The 9,432-nt window shown below is 39.9% G+C and overlaps 1 long non-coding RNA gene across 2 annotated transcripts; it reads right to left on the bottom strand.

Moving 5' to 3' along the window:
* Nucleotides 1–5,545: 5,545 nt before the first annotated feature.
* Nucleotides 5,546–9,133, bottom strand: LOC135436346 (uncharacterized). Of its 2 annotated transcripts, none has more exons than XR_010437504.1 (3): nt 9,033–9,133; nt 8,294–8,380; nt 5,546–5,692 (listed from the first exon to the last, which is right to left on the bottom strand). It is a non-coding gene; the product is annotated as an uncharacterized LOC135436346 (long non-coding RNA). The 2 variants fall into 2 exon arrangements; XR_010437505.1 differs by lacking the exon at nt 5,546–5,692 and adding an exon at nt 7,957–8,187.
* Between the last annotated feature and the right edge of the window lie 299 nt (nt 9,134–9,432).

Genomic DNA, 9,432 nt, shown 5'->3' with positions numbered 1-9,432 from the left:
TTAATTGCGTTAGCTGAGTTGCTCTTGTGTCTAAATTCTTGGAGCATGTGAATGAATATAAATTTAAATAAATTAAATACTTTATTTAGAAATAAATATATAAGAAATATGAAGAATAATGGGTAATGCATATTAATAACAATATATTTAATTTATAGAAATAGTTAAAAGTAAAAACGATCGAATTTTATTCATTAAACTATGGTAAAAAAATGTAAGCAGCGTATTCATTAACAAACATTTGTAATTTATTGCGAGTATTTACACTTTACTCAGTAAATTATTTTTTCAAAAATTTCGTACGCTTTGTTTGTAGAGTCCACAGCGCGGCGTTGACTTTGACATGAGAAGCTTGCTGTAAATTATATTTTTCACCGTTGGCATTTTTATTTACAAATGCTGAAATTGCCAGAGTAACGTTTGGGCCTCAAAAATTAATGTACATTTAATGAACTGTGCTGGCTGCACCTTTGGATGAACACATCCTGGCAGTGTGTATGCAAACGTTTTGTGGCCTTCAGCATTTCAGGTATGCAAATTGCAAAAATTATACGCTGCTAAATTTTCACGCCAATTGCGAATTGATCTGTCTTTACTTTATGCATGTACAGACATAATATATAAATATATAAATGTACATATTAATAGAAGTTCCGCACACTTGTGTTGGCCATTGGCAAATGTTTGCATACCATTTAAATTCATGCGCTCTGCAAGTGCTTACGAATTGCCAAAAAATAAGACAATGAGCTGCCTAAATAGCTTCTAATTGTTGTTCAAACAGACAGCTTGAATTAGCAGTTGAATGCCACAGAGCAGCCAGGGGGCAAGGGCTAAGAGCTGACCTGTTGTAGGTGCCAGAAAAAAAGAAAAGTGAAAAAAAATAAAAATATAAATTCAAAAAGAAAGAACGGCCTTATACGGTATGCAGAAGTTGAAATACCCTTATAGGCATTGGGCTCAGAAGTGATTGGGAATAAACGATTTAATTCCAACCGATTGTAAATATGGCATTCATAGAACATAGTAGTACGATTCAATACGATTTTGTAGATATGGTAGGAGAATATCGTTTGTGGTCCCGTTGTCTTAAGCAAACAGAAATGTTCGCTATTCAAAAACTTATTTATCATACCGAGTCTTCTTATGACGCAACGTATATGATAAAGTCAGTAGATTTTTATCATCTGTAAGGATCGTGGTAGAAATCGTATACGCTTAGTCAAGATATATTCAAAAACATATAAATTGCACGTACAACTTAACTTTCGTCCGATCAGGACAGCTATAGTATATATAAATAGTGGGCCGATCCGCCCGGTTCAGTCATATGTTCTGTTCAATTGCAATTGGGAGACAACTCCATGCAAAGTTTCATGACGAAAGGCAGACAGACAGACGGGGCTGTATCGACTCGTCGCTTGATACTGATCAAGAATATGTACATACTTTATGGGCACGGAGATGTCTTTTACTAAGTGTTACACATTTCTTGTTAAAATGTAAATGCCCTACACAAGAGTATAAATATGTGTTAAATAGCTAAACAATGGCTTTAAATGTGTATAGAAAACGCTCTGCAGCTGGGTTGGTCGAAAACGAAAGGGTGCCAGCGAATTTACATGCTCATAAAATTTGTGATCAGTGGCAAAACACGCGACAATCATTAATCATCAATCATTTAATTGGGGACAAAGAAGCGTTTAACACTTCTCAGGCAAAACAATGCGTTTGTCTGTTTGGCCGACAAACTTGACCCTGAAATGCAGTCAGAGAGTGATCAAACCGTAATTATAATCCACCCACATATAGATCGAACTACCTTATAGCAACTATTATATCTGGCCATAAATATGTCTCGTATATGGTGCAATTTGCATTTGACCGCCACAGCAATTGTTATGGTTGTTGTTTCAGTTGCCGCTGTTGTTAAGGCTGTTGTGGCTTTCATTACAGAGTTTGTTGCCTGTACGTGCCGCGGCGCGTTCGTTTGGGTTATTAATTTTTTGCCATTATTATTTGGCAGTTTTGGGGCCTTAACACCTTGTTGTTGGGCTTGTTTCGCGGGTGCCCAGTCTGGTCTGGTCTGGTTGCCTGCATCTAGAAAAAAACGAATAAATAAGAGAAAAAAAGAGTCAACGAGCCGTGTAAACACCGTGAGAATTTTATTTAAGATTATCAAAAATTACTAGCAACTTTTTTTGTTTTTATTTTTAGTTTTTGCCAGCTTTCATCGTCGGTATCTTGATTTGATTCTCGATGCCTCTCTATGCGTTGCCTTTTCGTATTTTCGTATTTATTCTGGCGATTTCCGCAGTTTTAGCTCTGATTGTTCTACTTGTCATCCCCCTCATGCCACGCTGGCAAACAATAAAGCAAACTTATTACAACATAGCAAGACGGGGGAGGAGGGCAAACAAAAACAACAAACAAAATGAACTAGTGAGAACTATGTTTAAGAAGGTTCGACTAAGAGATTTCCTGTAAACACTTATCCAGTAAATTCTTATGACAGATACTTTAAGAAGTTTTCTAATTTTGATCGGATACTTAGTTCTCAGAATGTACCTTAAAATATTGGGAAGAGGATTTATCATAGCATTCTATGATAGATAAGCTCAGATAGCTATGTAGAATTTAACTTTCAGTTTTCTCTATAAATCTCTATAAATTCAAAGCAGTCTTTTGCTGTCAATATACCCCTCGTTGGTAATTTTGAGGGCATACGAACTAAACAAACTTAAATACATGACTGCAATTATGTTGCTGTCCAGTTAGGAGCGTGTGCTCCATTTCCAGATACATGTAAGTAAGTATCCCAAGAGTTGTAGTTGTTTTTATTTGTATTTTTTTCTCGGGTGGAGAAAGCAGATTCCGCTAAGGGTACGCTTATCAACAGGCATCAGCGCTTGTCGCTGTTTTATGAGTTACTCACTCCGACTAATTGGGTCAACACTGCCAACATATTTTCAAATCAAAGATGCTAATTTTAGTTGCTGCTGCTGCTGCTGTTGCCAGATTCTGATGTTGCTGCTGTCGGAGATTTTCGGATTTATGTTGGCCATAAACGCGCTGACTTAAGCTGTCCGTAAACGGGGCTTTTTAATTTGTTAAACTACATAAAATGTTGGCTGTTAAAAGCTGATTTGCCGATTTAACTAATTTAATGCGTGGGGCGTGGTGCCATTTTAACGACCTCTCATACAATAACCAAGTGCAACGGGGAGCAAAACTTTTTTGACAAATGCAAAGCAGGCGCCAGCTTTGCATAGCCAAAGGCAAAATGATATATGGCCCTGGATATGCAGGAGTGTATGGGTGTATATGGCTGTACAGAGCCGCCCTCAACTACAAATCCTTAGACTCCATATGCATATACATATGTATCTATCTATCCAGAGGCCACAAGGCGGCCAGCCATTCATTAAAAAACTGACTGGGCGCCTATTTTATATGCACTTCGCATTGCAACTCTTTTTGTTGTTGTTGCTGCTGTTGGTAAAGTTGTTGTTATGGTTGTTGTGCTTATCCGATCTGTTTTGCTAATTCGTGGCACATTCGAGGCGCCGAAACAAAAGTTGCCCCGTCGCCCGAACGTGTGAGAAATTTGCAAATTCTAGCGACTTCATGTCGTCTTAATACATGACTCTCCAGCCAGTGGAAAATCGCTTTTCCACAAACCATAACAAAATGATTCATGAATGACAATGTTATAGCTCTTGCCATGCACTGTAACTGTAATTCTAACAGTACGCACGTTCTGCGGTTTAAATCTGAGAATGTTTGGTTAAAGAAACGCTCAGGTTGGAAATGACACGATCTACAAGATTTAGGATTGGTTTAAACCTGAATTTGGAACTTAACAAAAATTAATTGTCGATTGTGCTATCAGCTTTAAGCTCTGTCTGGAATCTTTTTTTTTTTTTAGACATAATACAGATTAATGTTTAACAAGCAAGTCAAATAAATTATTTAAGCTCAGGTAAACAAAACTGAGAGGGTTTCTGCTTCTGATAGAATCTGCTTGGCAAAACGAAAACAAAAGCAAACTATTTGAATTGAAGAGATTATAACATAGCTGAAACTATTTTTAAAATTTCTGAAAAATAAATACAATTAGTTTGCAAACATCAAACTGCGTTTTTTTTCCTAATTAGAATTAACTCTTGGTCATTCGTAGCTTAATTGCATTTTCACATGGCTCCCAGTGGGCTAGAGAATGGGGCTCATATGGAATGCAGTCGGCGTAAGCCAGTTAGATGTTGTTGCGTCTCTTGGAGAAAGACCACGTCGGCCTGTGAATAGCCTTTTGTTATGCACAGGCCGTGGCGCTTGTCTGGGGCACATTAAAGGCGCATGAATGGCCTGGCAATAAATATTACGAAAAAATTTGCCTTTATGGCATGCTAAACGTGCTGTAACAACAACAACAATTGCGACACTAAGCCACCATAAGCCTATTATTTAATTTGCAAAAAGCAGACCAACAACGGGGGCGGGGACGGGGTTCTATGCTGGCTTGGTGGTTTGTCGTGCAAATGAACTTTTTAAAACGCCCGTAAAGTAGACAACAAAAAACGTTTATTTTTGTTCGAAAAATTGCACGAAAAGCTGCAGGCGAAGCACTGATGCTGGCAAGGAAGACCTAGACGCAGACATATACCCGGGCATCATCAGTCATCACCCTCGCAGTTTTTATAAATTTATTTTTTTTTTTTTCGAGGGTTGCAAAGCGGCAACAAGATACTTGGCAAATAGACGGGCAACTGCGCTACAGATACTTTTGGCAAACAACAACACACGAGATAGCACAGCAATTCGTTACGGTCAGCTACAGATACAGATACAGATACAGATACATAGATACATATATTGACATCCTGCCCCCAAGCTCGGCCACTTGGCAACAGCATAAAACTTTGATGACTGCGTTGTTGTTGCTGTTGTTCTTCTTTCCAATCTCCTTCCCGCTTTCGTTGTCGTTGTCGTTGGCGATTTCTAGTATGCGAAAAGTCGAGAATTTTCACAAAAATCAATTTAGCGAGCTACACTTTCATGTTAAATCAATTGAACTCGGGCGTGCGTTGACTGTCATTCCCATTCGCAGCTGTCCTGCGAGAGCGAGAGAGAGAGAGAGAGAGAGAACGGCAGAGGAGAGAGACAGATACCTGCCAGATACCGTTAGTACTATATAGCTGGCTGCTGGCCCATTGCCGTACCCCATACTTTATCTCACTAACAAGGCTAATTGGTCATGATGCTTGCCTCGGCGCGGCTCGCAGTGTTCATTGCCTGACATTGCCACACGCCACAGTTGCCGCTGCTGCCGTGCTGCCGTGCTGCTGCTGCCAAACAATCGCTGTCTCTCGTACTCTGTCGCCTGTCCTCTGTTCCTGTACATCCTCTTCCTCGTTCACGTCCATTTTCCACGTCCACCCACCGTCGACACGCGGTGACACCTGTCACATCACACAATGAAAATCACTCGACGTTCTTGCAGCAACTGCGAAATATTGTCGCTTGGCATTTTACAGTGAAGCTCGGCGAATGTTGTTGGCTATTTATTTAGCTGGTCAGGCGCTTGTCTGGTTAGTTGGCCAGTTGGTTGCGATGGATGGCCATGGGAGTGCTTTACAGTTGATGATGACCATGCTGCGGCTGCCCCTGACAATGATGCTCATCATGATGAAGACTATACAGGGGCAGGCAGTGTGCGAAATTTGAGTATTCAATCAGCTGGATAACTGTGCAAGTGATTTCGCTATATAGCGTCTCATCAACTGGTTAATAAAACACACACACAGACACATAACGCTTGTGACAGTACTTGGGAAATTTTGGCATAAAATTAACTGTTAGTATCCACATTTTCGTGCCGCTTAATCGATAGAAAGGAATGCTATAAACATCGTGTAGAAGTATCTCGCAAACTCTAGGCAGACCCAATAAACGTTGAAGACCTTTAGTAAATTGTATTTTAAGCTCAAAAATTGCAAAAGGTAGGAAACAATAGTTAAATAGTTAATAATTAAGAAACTTAATTGAAATAATGTGTTGAAAAATATATGGAGTTAAAATCATGGCCAAAATGGTGTCCCATATAAAAAAGAATTGGTCGACAAAGTTTGAAGTCCATATTTACAGGTACTTGGGAACTTAACATGTCCATCATCATTTTATCATTTGTGGCATGACTTTCGACAGGAAAATATACCAGATCAGGATTTGTTCTACGTGGCTTTTTATTCTAATATTGGCCATCACAATCGATAATTTATAATGAATAAATAAATAATAAATTAAGGAGGTTATATTTTTAACAAAAAGTGTAATTTCTTAAAGGCATTAATCAATGTAGAATCAATCGTGAGAACAAGACATGCCCATGAAATGAAAATCAGTTCAATTTTGGCAAAGATTTGGAAGTTTGAAGATTACGAGGGGCATTATATGCTATATGGAAGTTAATAACTATTTCAACATATTTGCCATTTTTGACACATTATTTTTACCTAATTTGTTCAGAATGTTATTCAATGTTGCAATTAACTGAATCAGTAAAACTTAAAAAATATTTCAACTTATTTATTTTTTAGATGCATGGAAGTCTGAAATCTATGTTAGGCATTTATTTTAATTTTAATACAAACTATAAAAAGAATAAAAAAATTTACCTTTAACAAATATTTTCATTAAATAAAAAGAGGGTCAGTTTAAATGTATCTCGCGCGTACAATCTTGATCAAAATTGCATTCCTTAGGGAAATTTTCAATTCAATTTCTATATTCAGCTTATTCTGAAAGCTTGAAGTCGATTTAATTCATTTAATATATGCTATTTAAAGTTATCAGCTTTTGCATGTTTTATAAATTCTATTTTATTAGTTGGAAACGTGATTTTGTTTGAGTATTCTTAAGAATCTGCATTCAATTGAAAAGCTTCCAGCAATTTATTATTGCCAACTAGTTTATCAATAAGCCAAGTTTGAAGTGCTCTCTTCAGCTGTTGAGTGCTTTATCTCACCTTGGATTGCACTCAACAATTGGACCCTGTTTCGCAGTTCGCAGCTCTGCAACTCAATTCAATAGAAGGAAAATAATAATAAAAAACACACTACAAATGCACTAACCAGCCAAGCCAGCCAACTAGCCAGCAATATATAAGCCACCCAACCACTCAGCCAGCCATCCAAGGCAGCTGACCCAACTCCTGATGTTGTTGCTGCTGCTGCTGCTGCTGCTGTGGCTGATGTCGTTCATTCAGTGCTCGCTTTTGCATGTCCGGCATTTCGCACCAATTGTTGCCATTAAATTTGCACGTATAAAGCGAAAATGCCAAAAAAATATTGCACGACAACGAGAACAGAACCAGAGAACAGAAGAACACACACAACACACACATACAGCATACACACAGCACACACAATACAATAACGACAAGCGACAAATGCCGGCAACACGTAGCCGGCAATCACTAGACTCTGGTATTGGACTGGGGCACGGGCAGCTGGGCTGCTCGGATGCTGGGGAGGCTGGGAGCGGGTGGAAGTGGCTGATTTCTTTTTATTTCATTTTATTGTTGTTGTTGTTGTTGTTTGTCAGACTGCGACAAATTTCACGCTCAAATGTTTGACGTGCGCCGGCGCAATGCGCTGGCAGCATCCACCGAGCGGACCGAAAGGACCAACGAGCGACGAGCAACGAGCTGACGGCAACGGGCCAAAGGATGCCGGCAAAGCGGAAATGTTCAGTTCATTAGCGAAGCGTGCGCGTCGTGCAACGGACGTGGTTATTTGGCCGGAGCACATTTCTAGCTGTAAGTCGCGTACTTTTTGTGTGTTGCAAGTTGCTTTGTTGCTGCCACGCCGTCGCCACGCCGCAATCGGTGTGAGGTGTGGAGCGCGCGCGCGCGACTTCTTCGTTAAGGTGTGCGTGTCTGTGTGCCAGTTGGTGTGTGTGCACGTGTGTGTGTGTGTGTTCGGACAAAGTCAAAGCCAGAGACAAGTGCAAAAAACCCGGCAAAATTGCCAACTTCAAGCGTAATTAAATAATTAATTAAATCAAACAAAAGGCGGCTAAAAGAATTTCGCAAACAATTAAGCAGAAACGGCGTGGTACAAAGCTGGACCGACTCGCTGCCCGGCTGCCTGGTTGGCTAATGCTCCGGCAGCTTAGGCTGTTTACTAGCTATAAGAAAGGTCAATAATCAGCTTGAAGCCACACACAATAGTACACCCCAAAAAGTGCTGGACTACGACGTGGGCTCGAGAACCGGTTGCTCTTCTCTTCTTACCACATTTGTCGTCCAGTGCGTGCGCTGCCCATGTCCAAATCAGCCAACAACGAGTGCTGCTTAATTAGAAACGGCGCTGGCCAACACCTGTACATGAAAAGAAAGAAAAAAAAAATTAAACATTTCTACACACATAGGTATTTTTAGTCTGCAGCAGGTCGAAACAAAAACCGCAAAGCGGCGCTTGATGGCCAACTGACTGACTGACTTAAGAAGCTGCAGTCAGTGCGAGCGCAGCATCAGCATCAACATCAGCATGCCATCATCATCATCTCCATATCAATCAACATCATCATGAGTAGCAACAGCAACAGCAGCAGCAGCAGCAGTGCGAATTCTTCGTCTTGGCCATGGCCAAGAACTTGCCACCGCCGCCACCGCCGCCAACACGAACATTGGCCAAAGAGCATGGCGAGAGCCGCAAGTTGTTGGCCAAAGTTACATGGCTGCGTCTCAGTCTCAGTCTCCGTCTGCGTCTCAGTCCATTTCTCAGTCTCCGTCGCAGTCTCTGCAAAGCCGGCTTGTGCTCTCTGCGTCACGGCATCGCTGCTGCTGCGCTGTTGGCGTTGTGTTGGGGCTGCCAACTTGCTGACGCTGCTTCTGCGAAATTTCTGTGCTTCAGCGTGGGGAATTCTTGCAATGCATTAAATCCAGCAGCACTTATTCATTGACCACAGCGCAGTCAGCGTTCGCGCTAGCTGCGTCAATGCACAGTGTGCCCAAAATCTTTGACACTAACACGAGCCCAATTTTCTGGCAGCAATTAGATATTGGGTATTTGTTGATTTTAAAAAATATTTGATTATTTTTCATATTTGAAATTATCTTCCACAATGTAATATATTTGGATGCTTAACATTTTCAATATCAATGTTTAAATGAGTCTAAAAAACGCGCTTCGCTCAAAGCCTTCAATTGCTTTAAGCTGTTCCGTTAAAAATGATCTGATTGAGCTAAAGTCTAGAACAAACAGGTATCGTTCCACATTATCATTTATGCCCTGAACTCATGCAAATTGTTGACAAAGGTTATACTGCAGATATTTTTAGTTTAAAGTTAAACAGTTATAAAATCTATATTCCATACTAATTTTAATAATATAATATTTTTAATTTATATTTTACTTATAAATTTTATTT

This window comes from Drosophila montana, unplaced genomic scaffold (assembly GCF_035044405.1).
Source record: "Drosophila montana isolate Dmon_TW-CO22-7 unplaced genomic scaffold, ASM3504440v1 contig_3733_1, whole genome shotgun sequence".
Taxonomy (NCBI): domain Eukaryota; kingdom Metazoa; phylum Arthropoda; class Insecta; order Diptera; family Drosophilidae; genus Drosophila; species Drosophila montana.
The sequence above is the reverse complement of the archived record's forward strand: the minus strand, read 5'-3'. Positions and strand labels throughout refer to the sequence as shown.